Below are 13,882 nucleotides of genomic sequence, written 5' to 3' on the forward strand. Positions count from 1 at the left end.
TAAAAGTACTCTTTTCTAATTCTTTCTAATTCAGTGATATTTGGAAAAACCCAGGGATCCAGAACAGAGCTGCCTTTGTGCTAATACATCAGTGACCACCTGCTCCTCACTGATGCAAAATACCACTGGAAGGAAACATTTCCTGCCATGAATATTCCTTTCTAGTTTGCACTTTAATCTACAGCCCATAATTTTCCCTGTCAGAAACAATGAAGATGCCATCTGTCTACTGCTGTTTTAATGCATGCCTGCTGGTTACTGTCAAAGTACTGCCCTGGATCACAGTCTTTGCATTAATTGTTCCATGCACACAACAGGATGGAGAGTCCAAATCGCCCTGTCTTTCTCACAGGGAAAGGAAGAGAGGAGCAATTCTTAGCAGCTGTGTGGCATCTTCAGCTGTTGATACTCAACACCATGTTTGGAAAACTGAGCTCAATGCCTCTCATACCTGGGGCCAAGTTCAGTACATGCAAGGTCTACTTAAGTCTAGACTTGCAAAACACACAGGGAAATCCCAAAAGCATATGTGGATTGATCTCTGCCTGAAGTATTCCAGTCTGCTTACAACATACCTAACTTAAAAAATACCTGCTTTCTGCTTTTTTTACCTAATCTAAAAAATACTAACTTCAGGGTTGTGACCCTAAAAATAAGCATTGTGTTAGACTGTTTTCCATTACTGTAACAAAATACCAGAGACAATCAACTTAAAGGAGGAAAGGTTTATTTTGGCTTATGGTTTCAGAGATTTTACTCCATGGTTGGGTGGCCCAGTTGCTTTGGACCTGGGGTGGCACATATACATCATGACAGAAGTGCCAGGCAGAGGAAGTCTGCTCACCAATGGTAGCTAGGAAGCAAGCAGAGGGATAAAGGGGATCAGGGTCCCAAAGTCCCTCTCAAGGGTCCGCTCCCCTCCATGAACTAATTCCTCCCAAAAGACACCACTCCATGAAGGTTCCTCTACCTCCCAATGGTGCTACAGGCTAGTGATCATTGAGGGACATTTCAAAACCAAACTATGGTTACCCATAAACATCTGAATGTTTGCAAATATTAAGACTATGAATTTTGTCTATTTTATCAACATACTTCTTATGCTTTCATTTCCAAACAAGAAATATTACTGACCATTAATCTACAGATATCTTACGCAAATATAAAATGCTGTCCTAAAGGATCCGGTCACAAATACATTTGATGAAAAACTTAAAAGTAACTCATTTTGTATTAAAAAGAAAACTTTATAAAGAAGTGCTTAAATGTGGTTTTAAGGGAGCCTTTTATTAAAGCTCTTAATCAAGTATTTTTTTTTTTCAGTGCTAGGGATCAAACCCAGGACCTTGCACATGCTAGTTAAGTGGTCTACCACTGAACTACATCCCCAGCCCTGGGTGGTTTCATTTTTAAAACTATTTAACATATAAGCTACAACGGGAGGAGGATTCCAAGATGGCGACTAGAGGGAGGAAGCAAAAAGCATGCTTCCTAAAGTAAAATCTTGGAGAGATGCTGGAGAACACCAAGAAAAGATAAAACACCAACACCACCACACCACCAGCCCACGCATAGCATCCCCACTTCATGTTAAACGGAGAAACCAAAGGGCTCTCACACCACCAGACGCCAGCTCCTAACCTTCTTGAGAGAAGCAGACCACCAGGTGAGCTAAGCAGCACGCAGTACTCCCACAAACAACCCGGGGCCAGCTCAGCATAGCCCCCTGGACAGACCAACGCCCACCCAGGGAAAAAAGAAAAAAACAAACTGAATAATAAACAATAACGATAAAAAAGACACATAGCAAAGAGGGTGGGGCACCTTGAGTGCCGAAGAGGGGGTAGGGGCAATCCCTCATGGAACTGTAAATAAACAAGCCAGCCAGAAATGAAGGAGCAGCGGCACACATCCAGCAACCAGGAGCAGGAAACCTTGTAAAAGTGGTGGTGGAGGAAAACTCCACAGGAGGGGGGGGAAGTGTCACTTCCCACGTGAACACTAAATAAACATGCAGGCCTGAGAAACCTGGTGCACTGCCACCTCCCCCAGTGTGCTTGGAAAGGGGAAAGCTTGTAGCAGTGGCGGTTGTGCACAGGAGAACTCTAGTAAACAAAGCCTGCTGGGCCAGGTGAGTGTGAAGCTCACCCCTGAGATCTGCATAAATAAAACCTCCAGCAACAGCAGGCTGACAGCAGCGGGCAGGTGAGTCGCAGCCTCAGATAGACATTCATGAAGCTGTCTCCAGACTCTCTTTTTTAATCTCTTCTTTGATGTGACAACAACCGAACTACACCTGCATGCTGAAAAACTTACTGAAACTGTATTGCATCTGAACTTTGGACACTTTGTTGTGTTTTGGGTATTTTTTTTGCTTTTTTGTTTTTCCTTTTGATGAAACAATGACAGAACTAGTTCTGAGACACCATCTCCAGGATTGGAGGCTGAGGCACTAACACCAAAATTATTAAGACTGAAATTTTATTGCATTTGAACTTGGAGATTTTTTTAAATTTTTTTATTAATCTTTACTTTTTAATCCTCTCTCTGTCTCTATAATGCCTGTTTACCTTACTGTTGATTAGTACACTATCTCTCCCTGTTTATATCCTTGACATGGTTTTTTTTGTTTGGTTGGTTTTTTTAAACTTGTTTGTTTATTTGTTATTCCCTTTTTCTTTACCTTCTTTGCTTTCCCTCTCACCCTTCATCCTAAATATCACCATTGTTATTATTACAAGCTAGAAAATACTGAATTGCACACAATGCAGGGACAGTAACAATACCAAGGGCAATAACGGGAAGACAGAAGAAACAGGGAAACCAGTTTCTCCACAGCAAAAATTTAGTACAGGAACCAGAGGGAAATGAAGACAACAGATACTCAAATCCAGACACCAACAAAATAAAGATAAACTATGCCAAAGAACCCAATGAATCCCACAAGAATAATCTGAAAGATGAAATCCTCCAAGTAATCAATAAGAATTTTATAGAGATGATACTGGATATGGTCAACCAAAATGTACAGGAGACACTCAAGAAATTCCAAGACAACAAAAATAGAGAAATTGAGAAAGAATAAGAAAAAATAAAAGAAATCATAGAAGCATGGTATAAACACGAAAGAAATGGACAGATTTCTAGATACGTATGATCATCCAAAACTGAACCAAGAGGATATTAATCACCTGAATAGATCTATAACACAAAATGAAATTGAAGCAGCAATCCACTCTCCCTAAAAAGAAAAGTCCAGGACCTGATGGATTCTCTGCTGAGTTCTATCAGACCTTTAAAGAAGAACTAATACCAATCCTCCTTAAACAGTTCCACAAAATACAAAGTGAAGGAAAACTGCCTAACACATTGTACAAAGCCAGTAATAAACTTATCCCAAAACCAGCAAAGACACCTCAAAAAGGAGAACTATAGGCCAATCGCCTTAATGAACATTGATGCAAAAATCCTCAATAAAATAATGGCAAACTGAATTCAACAACACATCAAAAAGATCATTCACCACAACCAAGTAGGCTTCAACCCAGGAATGCAGAGGTGGTTCAACATAAAAAAATCAATAAATGTAATAAACCACATTAACAGAAGCAAAGACAAAAACCACGTGATCATCTCAATAGATGCAGAAAAAGCCTTTGATAAGATCCAACACCATTTCATGATAAAAGCTCTAAGAAAACTAGGAATAGAAGGAAAGTTCCTCGACATTTTAAAAGCTATATATGACAAACCTACAGTCAGCATTATACTTAACAGTGAAAAACTGAAACCATTAACCTAAAATCAGGAACTACACAAGGATGCCCACTATCTCCAGTCCTATTCAACATAGTACTGGAATTCCTAGCCAGAGCAATTAGGCAAGAAGAAGGAATAAAAGGAATACAAATAGGTAAAGAAACTGTCAAAATATCCCTGTTTGCAGACAATATGATCCTATATCTTGAAGACCCAAAAAACTCTACTCAAAAGCTCCTAGACACCATCAACAGCTATAGCAAGGTAGCAGCATATAAAATCAACATAGAAAAATCATTAGCATTTTTATACACTAATAATAAACAAACTGAGAAAGGATATATGAAAACAATTCCATTTACAATAGCCTCAAAAAAATCAAATACCTAGGTGTAAAATTAACAAAGGATGTGAACAACCTCTACAAGGAATACTATAAACTTCTGAAGAAAGAGATTGAGAAAGACTACAGAAAGTGGAGAGATCTCCCATGCTCATGGATTGGTAGAATCAACATAGTAAAAATGTCTATATTCCCAAAAGTAATCTACAAGATTAATGCAATTCTCACCAAAATCCCAATGACATTCATTAAGAGATCGAAAAATCTACCATTATATTTATATGGAAACACAGGAAGCCACAAATAGCCAAGGCAATACTTAGTCAAAAGAACAACGCTGGAGGTATCACGATACCTGACTTCAAACTATATTACAAAGCAATAACAATAAAAACAGCATGGTACTGGCACAAAAACAGACATGAAGACCAGTGGAACAGAATAGAGGACCCAGATATGAAGCCACACAACTATAAGCAACTTATCTTTGACAAAGGAGCTAAAAATATGCAATGGAGAAATAGCAGCCTCTTCAACAAAAAACTGCTGGGAAAACTAGTTAGCAGTCTGCAAAAAACTGAAACTAGATCCATGTTTATCACCCTATACCAGTATTAACTCAAAATGGATCAAGGATCTTAATATCAGACCACAAACTCTAAAGTTGGTACAGGAAAGAGTAAGAAATACTTTGGAACTAATAGGTATAGGCAAGAACTCTCTCAATGGAACCCCAGCAGCTCAGGAACTAAGAGATAGCATAGATAAATGGGACTTCATAAAACTAAAAAGCTTCTGCACAACAAAAGAAATGGTCTCTAAACTGAAGAGACCACCCACAGAGTGGGAGAAAATATTTGCCAGCTACACATCAGACAAAGAACTGATAACCAGAATATATAGGGAACTCAAAAATCTAAATTCTCCCAAAATTAATGAACCAATAAAGAAATGGGCAAGTGAACTAAATAGAACTTTCTCAAAAGAAGAAATTCAAATGGCCAAAAAACACATGAAAAAATGCTCACCATCCCTAGCAATAAAGCAAATGCAAATTAAAACCACACTAAGATTCCACCTCACCCCTGTTAGAATAGCCATCATCAGCAACACCACTAGCAACAGGTGTTGGTGAGGATGTGGGGGGAAAAAGGAACCCTCTTACACTGCTGTTGGGAATGTAAACTAGTACAACCACCTTGAAAAACAATTTGGAGGCTTCTTAAAAATCTAAACATAGATCTACCATATGATCCAGCAATACCACTCCTGGGGATATACTCAAATGAATGTGACTCAGGTTACTCCAGAGGCACCTGCACACCCATGTTTATTGCGGCACTATTCACATAGCCAAGTTATGGAAACAACCAAGATGCCCCACCACTGACGAATGGATTAAGGAAATGTGGTATTTACACACAATGGAATTTTATGCAGCCATGAAGAAAAACGAAATGTTATCATTCGCAGGTAAATGGATGGAATTGGAGAACATCATTCTGAGTGAAGTAGCCAGGCCCAAAAAGACCAAAAATCATATGTTCGCCCTCATATGCAGACATTAGATCAAGGGCAAACACAACAAGGGAATTGGACTTTGATCATATGATAAAGCGAGAACATACAAGGAAGGTATGTGGTAGTGAGGGGTAAGGGGGGGTAAGGGAGGGTGTAGGGGGGGTAAGGTAAGGGTAGGGGGAAGGGGAGAGAAATGACCCAATGTATGCACATGTGAATAAAATAAAAAAAAATTTTAAAAAGCTACAACTGTCAAATTTTTTCAAGTTAAACACACTAAAAACTTTATTGCCTAATTAAGAATAATCTTACTTTTTCTGTTTTTTCTTTTTTTTTTTTTGTAGAAATTATACAGGTTCAGATATCCTAAGACACTTTGGAAAATTTTAGTTTGATTTTCCTTCAGAGTCAGACTATAAGTATCAAAAATAAGACAAAACTATCTCCATCTCCTTCATGAGCCTCCAAGCTTCATTATCGGACCCTACATTGAGGGACACACTGCCATTCCTTATAAACAAGTTATTTAAATTAAATTAGCAAGAGTCCATATTGTTTTACTGCTGCCTCTATACTATTATTTCTTAGTTAACAAATGGAAATGTAATAAATCTAAGAAACAAACTGAAATCCAGTTTAAGAGTGTAACAAACAACTAAGTTTCAGTCAATCATAAGCAGCCAGAATTCAGCCAATCACTGATCAGACTATGCCCAACTAACATAATCAGCTAGCTGTAGCCAATCAGCTTTACTTCCACATTTGGCCTATAAAAGCTCACTAGTGGTTGGAGCTCTCTGAACCTCTTCTGATTCTGAGTGCTCCAATTCATGAATTGTTCTTTGTGTCAATAAACTTGCTAAATTTAATTTGTCTAAAGTGTTTTTTAAACAAATTCACTCCTAAAAATAAGACTATCTCTACGGAAAATACTCAAATGAAAGCATTTTAATCTTATGAGTCTACAAGGTTTGATATTTTAATCAAAGTTATAAAAGTATGAACCAAATAATAAAATAAGAGTAACAATGAGTAACAGAGGTGGTAACTGTCTTTTTTTTTTTTTTGCAGTACTGTGATTTTAACTCAGGGACTTGAGCTTAATAGCAGGCACTCTACCACTTGAGTCATGGCCCTGACCCTTTTTGATTGCTTATTTTTGAGATATGATACCTCATTTATGCTTGGGTCTGCCTGGATTGTGATCCTCCTATTTACACTTTCCACATTGTTGGAATGACACACACTCACCACCACACCCAGCTTTTATTGACAGAGATGGAGTCTCATGAATCTTTTGTCCAGGCTGGCCTCGAACCTTGGTGTTCCCAACCTCCATCTCCCAAGTAGCTAGGATTACAGTGTTGAGCCATCATACCCAGCTTGAGTAGCTGTCTTCCCATAGGAAATCTTAGGACAAGGGCCAAGGCTTCTTGTAAACCCTTCTTCACTGTTAGCTCTGTAAATAATGTGTACCATTTCGACATTTTTCAATATTAAAAGCTACCACAGCCAATATTTTTCTACATATTACAAACTGTTATATAATTGGACACAGACATAGTAGATAATATGATGTCCAAATGTGATGCACTTCAATAATCATGCACTAACGATAATTCATTACTCTTGAAAACCAGAATCAATCATCAGTCAACATTTCTTTAAAACTGCTTAAAAATGATATACATTACACACACACATGCACACACAAAATTCTAGGTGGATTATGTCTATAAATAAGAAAGGTAACAACAAAAACCCTCTAAAAATATATAATTGATATATTGGCCAGCCTAGGAAATAAGTTAGTAAGACTCTACACTGTACCTCAACAAATCAGACATACTAGTACCTGCTTGTAATCCCAGCTACGTGGGAGTATTGGTAGAAGGACTGCAGTTCAAGATCAGCTGGGGCAAAAGCATGAGACACTATCTGAAAAACAGACTAAAAGAAAAAGGAATGAGTGTGTGGAGCACTTGTATAGCACAGGCAAGTCCCTGAGTTAACACCAAGTACTAAAAAAACAGAACTGAGCTTGAGGTGTAGTCAGTGTTACAGCAGGTGTGACATTCTGGGTTCTATCCAGAAAAGAAGAAGAAGCATGAGGGTGGCAAGGAGGAAGAAGAAAATGGGAAAAATAAAAGAAAGAAAGAAAGAAAGAAAAAGAAAATATAGGAAGATATCTTCATGAACTTGAGATGGGGACTTTTAAAACATGACACCATTTGCACTAAACATAGAAGAAAAGATTTATAAATTGGGCCAACACTAAAATTAGAAATTTCTGCTCATTAAAAAATACCATTAATCTATAAATGTATTACACTCCAGTAAAAGTTTATAGAAGAGAACAGAAAGAACATTTTAAAAGAAAACAAGAAGCCAAAATCTGTGAGGAGAGCTGGCAGGGTGGCTCAAGCAAAGAGCACCTACTTAGCAAGTGTGAGGCCTTAAGTTCAAATGCCAGCTCCAACAAAACAAAAGAAGTCTGAGAAGAGTTTTACAAAACATATGACAGACTGCTGTGGTTTGACTGTTTGTCCTCTCCAAAATTCATACTGAAATTTACTTTTGTGATGGTATTTAAGTTAGGGGGTTCCACCTTCACAAAAGGATTAATACCCTAACTGCAGGAGTAAGAAATAAATTTCTATTTTTTATAAATCACTCAGAATCAAGTATCCTGTGATAGCCACACAAAACAAAGACAAAAAGGGTGCATATTCATAGTATAGAAAACTCATAAAAGTCAACAAGGAAAAAACAAAGCAACACAATGAAAGTATGCAAGATAGGAAAAGATACTCCTCAAATGAATATATCCAAAAGGAAAACTTAAAAACGAAATTGTGCTTAACCTTATTAGTAATCAGGGAACTGCTAATTAAAATCACAAGGAAATATCACTCCTTTCCCACCAGAATTGTACATGTATTCATTCATTTTGGGGTGCTGGGGATAGAACGCAGGCCTGAGCATGCCAGGCAAGTGCTCTACAGTCATCTACATTCCTGAGCCAGGAATGGTAAATTTAAAAGACTGAGGGCAGTAGAGTGTCTGCTAGCAAACGTGAGGCCATGAGTTCAAACCCTAGTATGGAGAGAAAAAGACCAAAAATACCAAGTGTTAACATGTATGGCAACAAGAGCTTTTATACACTGCTGGTGGGAATGCTAACTGGTACTATTTTGAAAATCAGTTAGGCTTCATCTGGAAATGTTAAACAAAAAAACACATCAGCCTATAACACAACAAGCCCACTTAAATGTATAGACCAAAGAGAAATGCAAACCCTTATGCAGAGAGAAACACAGTCTTGTTGGAAAGTCTGCACTTTCATCTGTAGGATCTGATGCTCACTGGGAACTGGGTCCTTTCAGAGCTGACATGGATTGTAAAACGCCCACTGGTGTCAGAATTGTTGATAGAAGGCAATAGTAAAAGAAAGTACCAGTTTGACAATGGTAGGACAGACCTAGGGCACAATCAATTTCTGTTTCAAGCAGAAGGATAAGAAAGTGCATCAAAAGACATCTCTAAGAATGCAAAAGCAAGAAATCCAGATGTGTCCTGAACAGAAGGAGAGAAACTGACATTGCTACCCACACGTGCAAAAGAGAATAGCATTAACTCTAGAGAACCAAACTCCACCATATTGTTTGGAAGTGAATAGTGATTCCATAGACTTTAATATAAGCCCTGTAGATTAATTTAACCCAAACTGATTACAGAGTTTCTTGGGGGAAATGTGGGAAGAGTCTAGAAAGTGTAATAACTACCTGTGGTGGGGAGCGAGCAGAGAAGTAAATCCTCACCTTCAGAATTAGGATGCTTTTAGACGTTAGACATAACTCCAAACCAAAAAGTGCTAATAACAGTACTTTAGAAATATGGATGTAAATCTCAAAGAAACAGTTAAAAGAATATTCATAGCAGTATTTGTCATAATAGAGGAAACCTAGAAACAATGCAAACATCCATAAATATAATAAGAAATCATGTTGTACAATAAAAATGAATCAAGTAGGGCACAGGCAACAACTTGAGTGACTTACAAAAATAAACTGAGTAAAACAGGCAGATAAAAAAGAATTCATATGATATGCTTACATATAGTATTCCAGACTGGGGCAGTAACAGAGTGACAAATATACTGCAAAAAAACAGAAATTTAAAGAAATTTTAGAAAAGGGTAAGACTAATACTCTTGTATTTGACATCAGACTAACAACTGTGCTCTGGAGGAGGGAAGGACTGTGTTGGGTGGCGATACCATAGGAGGGTCTCTTTGTGACAACCTGTTGAGTTGGTTTTGATACAGCTCCATATCTGTGCATGTCTATTATACTACAATTCAAAGTTTTAAAAGAGGATTAAGGAATAACTTCCAAAAGAAGCTTGCATCTATGAGCTACCTGGTGGGTCAATGGTCATTTCAAATGTCAATGAAACATCTTCATAGAGAACACAGCAAAATAATGTTTTCTGACTAGTGATTGCAATTGAAGATTTTACCCATTTGAATTTAATCAAATACACTCAATCAGTAAGCAGCTTTAGCCTAATTGAAATGCCCAAACATAATTTATTCTATGTGTAGGCTTCTTAGAGCAGATACCTTAGCTTAGAAATGCATCATACAATTCTAAAACTTGAACCCAACTTGAAAGCCACTATCCCACTTGCCTTCGCATAACAAAATTAAGCAAACTAGTCTTCTTCCTTTATTTTTTTCTTTGTTTTTATTATCATATTAGGGGTACATTGTGACATTTATAAAAGTTCTCACAATATATCATAGTTGAATTCACCCCCTCCACAATTCTCCTTTATTCCACCATCCCCCACTCCAGATTCCTGGAATGGTTTCAACAGATTTCATTTTTCCATTTTCATACCTGACTATATAATATTTCCACTATATTCACACGCCTGCATTTTCTCCTTATATCCTCACTGCTCCCACTGGTGCCAACCCCCACACAGGACCTGTTTTACCTTCCTGTTCTCCGTTTTTGATAAAAGACATTTTTGTTTGCATAAGACAGGAATCTTTATGGACAATTTGCTTTCAGTGATTCAAAATTGAATGTCCCACATTGAGCATCTCTCACAGTGGCATTAGTTAACCAGGACAACTGTAAGTCTCTAACCTCTTCCCTCTGCTACCTGCAAAGGAGACGGGTCAGCTGCACCTGCCCAGCCATGGTCAGCCTCACACCCAGACCACGCCTTTTCCACTACCCATCCTCTGCTGATTTCTAACCAATTATACCAGATTTTTGTATAAACCCTTTTTTAAATTCATGTTAGTTTCAATTAATTATTTTGGTTTGCCAGCAGCTCTGATCCAAGACGTCTGTTGTAACTTCCAACTTGATATTTTGGAATCTGAATAATGTATTTTATGTTTTGTTTTGTGATACACCCACATGTATGGATTGAACAGTGAGAGCTGAGGTACTAGGTCTGGGTAATACAGACACAAACACACTATTTTACAAAACTTTTGGAACTACTTTTGCTACAATAGCTGGTATTGATTATGAGTAAGAATATTGCTGAAATGGACAGCATAGGAACTAGTATTAGAAGACACCAAATGAGGACTGGGGTTTTAGCTCAGTGAGGCCCTGGGTTTAATTCCCAGCACCAAAAGAAAAAAAAAAAGAGACCTTTTTTCTTCTCTGTAAAACACTATCTTATCCTGATTTTTAAAATAAATCAGTAAGAGAGCAGAGATTTTCACTGGCGTCCCTCCATGACAAGACTATTTCTCTTTCTTTAACTGCATGTCAGGGATGAAACAGGACGGCTGAGAGCTGAACTCTCTGGAGAATACCTTCAGAGACAGTCATGAAAAGTATTATTTACAAGAATGACTCCTTTAGTAAAAGTGCCCATAATTCTCAGTCTATAACGGTAAAAGAATTTTGTAGGTTTATGTTCCTAGAACCATAAACAGGTTTGAGAAGGATACAATTTCTACCACAATAAATACAGACCAATTATAAAGGAGCATTATAAACAAGTTTTAACTTAGTGTTTCAGCAATTATCAACTAGGTGGTCCTCACTAGACCTTAAGTGAGAATAAGTAGCAAACCTGCAGGAAATGTAAAGTCATGTGTTTGAAGGCCCCAGAAGCTAACAGGGTACAAGGAATCATAGAAAAGGTCAGGGTGGGGGGTGGAGAGGACCATACGAGAACAATGGGATTTAGTCACTCTTCCAGAGTTGTATATGGACTCATTAAAACATTCCTAAGAAGCTAAAATTTTAGGAAATGAGACCTTGACAGAGTCAAGAGCACATAGGGCAAAACAGGAGTTTAGAGCTCACTGAAAAGAAAAAAACAATTTCATTAAGTTCTCTAGATTTACACCCCAGAATATATACACAAGAACCAGTCCTTACCAGGATGGAAGTCTGGTTTCTCATTTTCTTAACCCCTATATGGATTAAGGTAAGTCAGTAGATGGGAAAAGAAATTGATAGACAAAAGAAGAGATCTGTGGCTGATAATTGATAACAGCCAGAGTGAAGCATGGAGATGATGATGAAAAGTACAGACAAGAACATGAAACACTGGGATCACAGCAGTTTCCAATGTTGCACTGGGGGTACTTGGGGCAAGATACAGCCTTGCTATGGGGGGGCTGTCCTACGTACTTTAAGATATTCAACAGCATCCCTGGTCTCTTCCCAGTAAATGCCAGTGGCCCCCTCCTTCCAGCTGTGACAGCCAATAGTGTATCAAGATGCTGTTAAACATCCCCTCGGGAGCAAAGCAGTTCCTGGGCAAGAATCACTGGGCCAAATGGAGTCCCCACTGCAAACAGGAAAATGGAGAGGAAGCTACATTCGAATAAATAACTAAGTGACAATTTTCTAGAACTTATGAAAAAACCAAGGAACAAATTCAAGAGGCAATCTTGACATTTTTGTTTGTTTAAGATAACTACACAGGGAATTTCTTGTCACATTTCCATGTATGTATGTATGTATGTATTATAATTCAAATTGGTTCATTTCCTCTATTTTTCTTCATTCTCCTTTAGTCCCTTCTTATGGTGATTTCAACAGGTTTAAAAATTTTGTATTCATTCTTGTACAGAGAGTGCATCAACCATATTCACCTTCTTAACTGTTTTCTTTTGTCCTGCCTGGGGGTGTTGGTACCAGTGGGAGGTGGGGGGTAGGAGGAGGCAGAGAAAGAATGTAGGAGGGTGAACATAGTGCAAATACTGTGTATACAGTTATGTAAATGGAAAAATTATTCCTTTTGTAATTATTCCAGGAATGGTGGGAAAGGAGGATAAAGGAGATTGGTGGAGGGATGGAATTCAAGTATGATATATTTGATATATTGTAAGGACTTTTGTAAATGCCACAATGTACCCCAACTCAGCTCAACAAAAAAAATAAATAAATAAAAGAGGGAGTTATGAATCTTTAGCAGGTAAACCAAGCGAACAAAATCCTCTATGCATAGCCTAATAAAACTGCTGAAAATCAAAATTAAAAAATTAAATTTTGAAAGCAGTCAAAGAAAATAAGAACAGAGCATGTAATATTAAGGGGGTAACAAGGTAGAGAGCTGACCTCCTGAGAGGCAATGGGGTGGTAGGTCCAAAGTACTGGAAGAAACTGTCAACCCAGATTTCCTATCTCTGAATTCTTACTCAAAAATGAAAATCATTATAATTATATTTAAAGAAAAATAAAAGGTGGAGAGATTTTTGCCAATTCTAGACCCATATGGAAGAGAATACTAAAGGATAGAAGAAAAAAGACCTCAGGAGGAAGTTAGAAGATTCAGGAAGGAATAAAAATACCAGAAATGTAAATGTCACCCTAAAAGGCTATGTCAGTGTAGAAAATAATAATAACCTCATGAAGTTTAAAAATATAGAGAGAAATAAAATATATGGCAATAATAGCACATAAGTTGAAATTGTGAAATTGAAGTCTACATGGAATTAAAGTATTCTAACACCCTCACATTGTACAGAAAGGGCTGTGACCTTCATCATACTTTCATTAGTCAAGGATTCCTGCTGGATTCTCTACATCACAATAAGAAGAAAAGAAAGGCATATGACTAACAATCTAAGAGGCAGGAAAACTGGAATCATTTAAAATGAGTAATTAATCTCAAAGAATTTAAGAAAGGAGAGAAAAATAAATATAGACAAGACAGGGCAGATGGAAGCAAGAAATGAAGTCAGATTTAAGCCCAATTCTATTATTA

The 13,882-nt window shown here is 37.6% G+C and overlaps 1 protein-coding gene across 6 annotated transcripts in view; it reads right to left on the reverse strand.

Annotated features, from left to right (window-relative positions):
- Positions 1-13,882, reverse strand: part of LOC109674332 (neuronal acetylcholine receptor subunit alpha-7) — a 141,829-nt gene that overhangs the window by 110,517 nt on the left and 17,430 nt on the right. The window contains exon 3 of one of the 6 annotated variants that reach the window (XM_074061996.1): positions 9,740-9,782. The exons of 4 other annotated variants lie outside the window; for them this stretch is intronic. The gene's annotated coding sequence lies outside the window, so the exon portion shown is untranslated. Of the gene's footprint in view, positions 1-7,478; positions 7,572-9,739; positions 9,783-13,882 lie in introns of those variants that run through there. One more of the 6 variants, XM_074061997.1, reaches the window with a different exon arrangement.

This window comes from Castor canadensis, chromosome 19, assembly GCF_047511655.1.
Source record: "Castor canadensis chromosome 19, mCasCan1.hap1v2, whole genome shotgun sequence".
Lineage (NCBI taxonomy): Eukaryota > Metazoa > Chordata > Mammalia > Rodentia > Castoridae > Castor > Castor canadensis.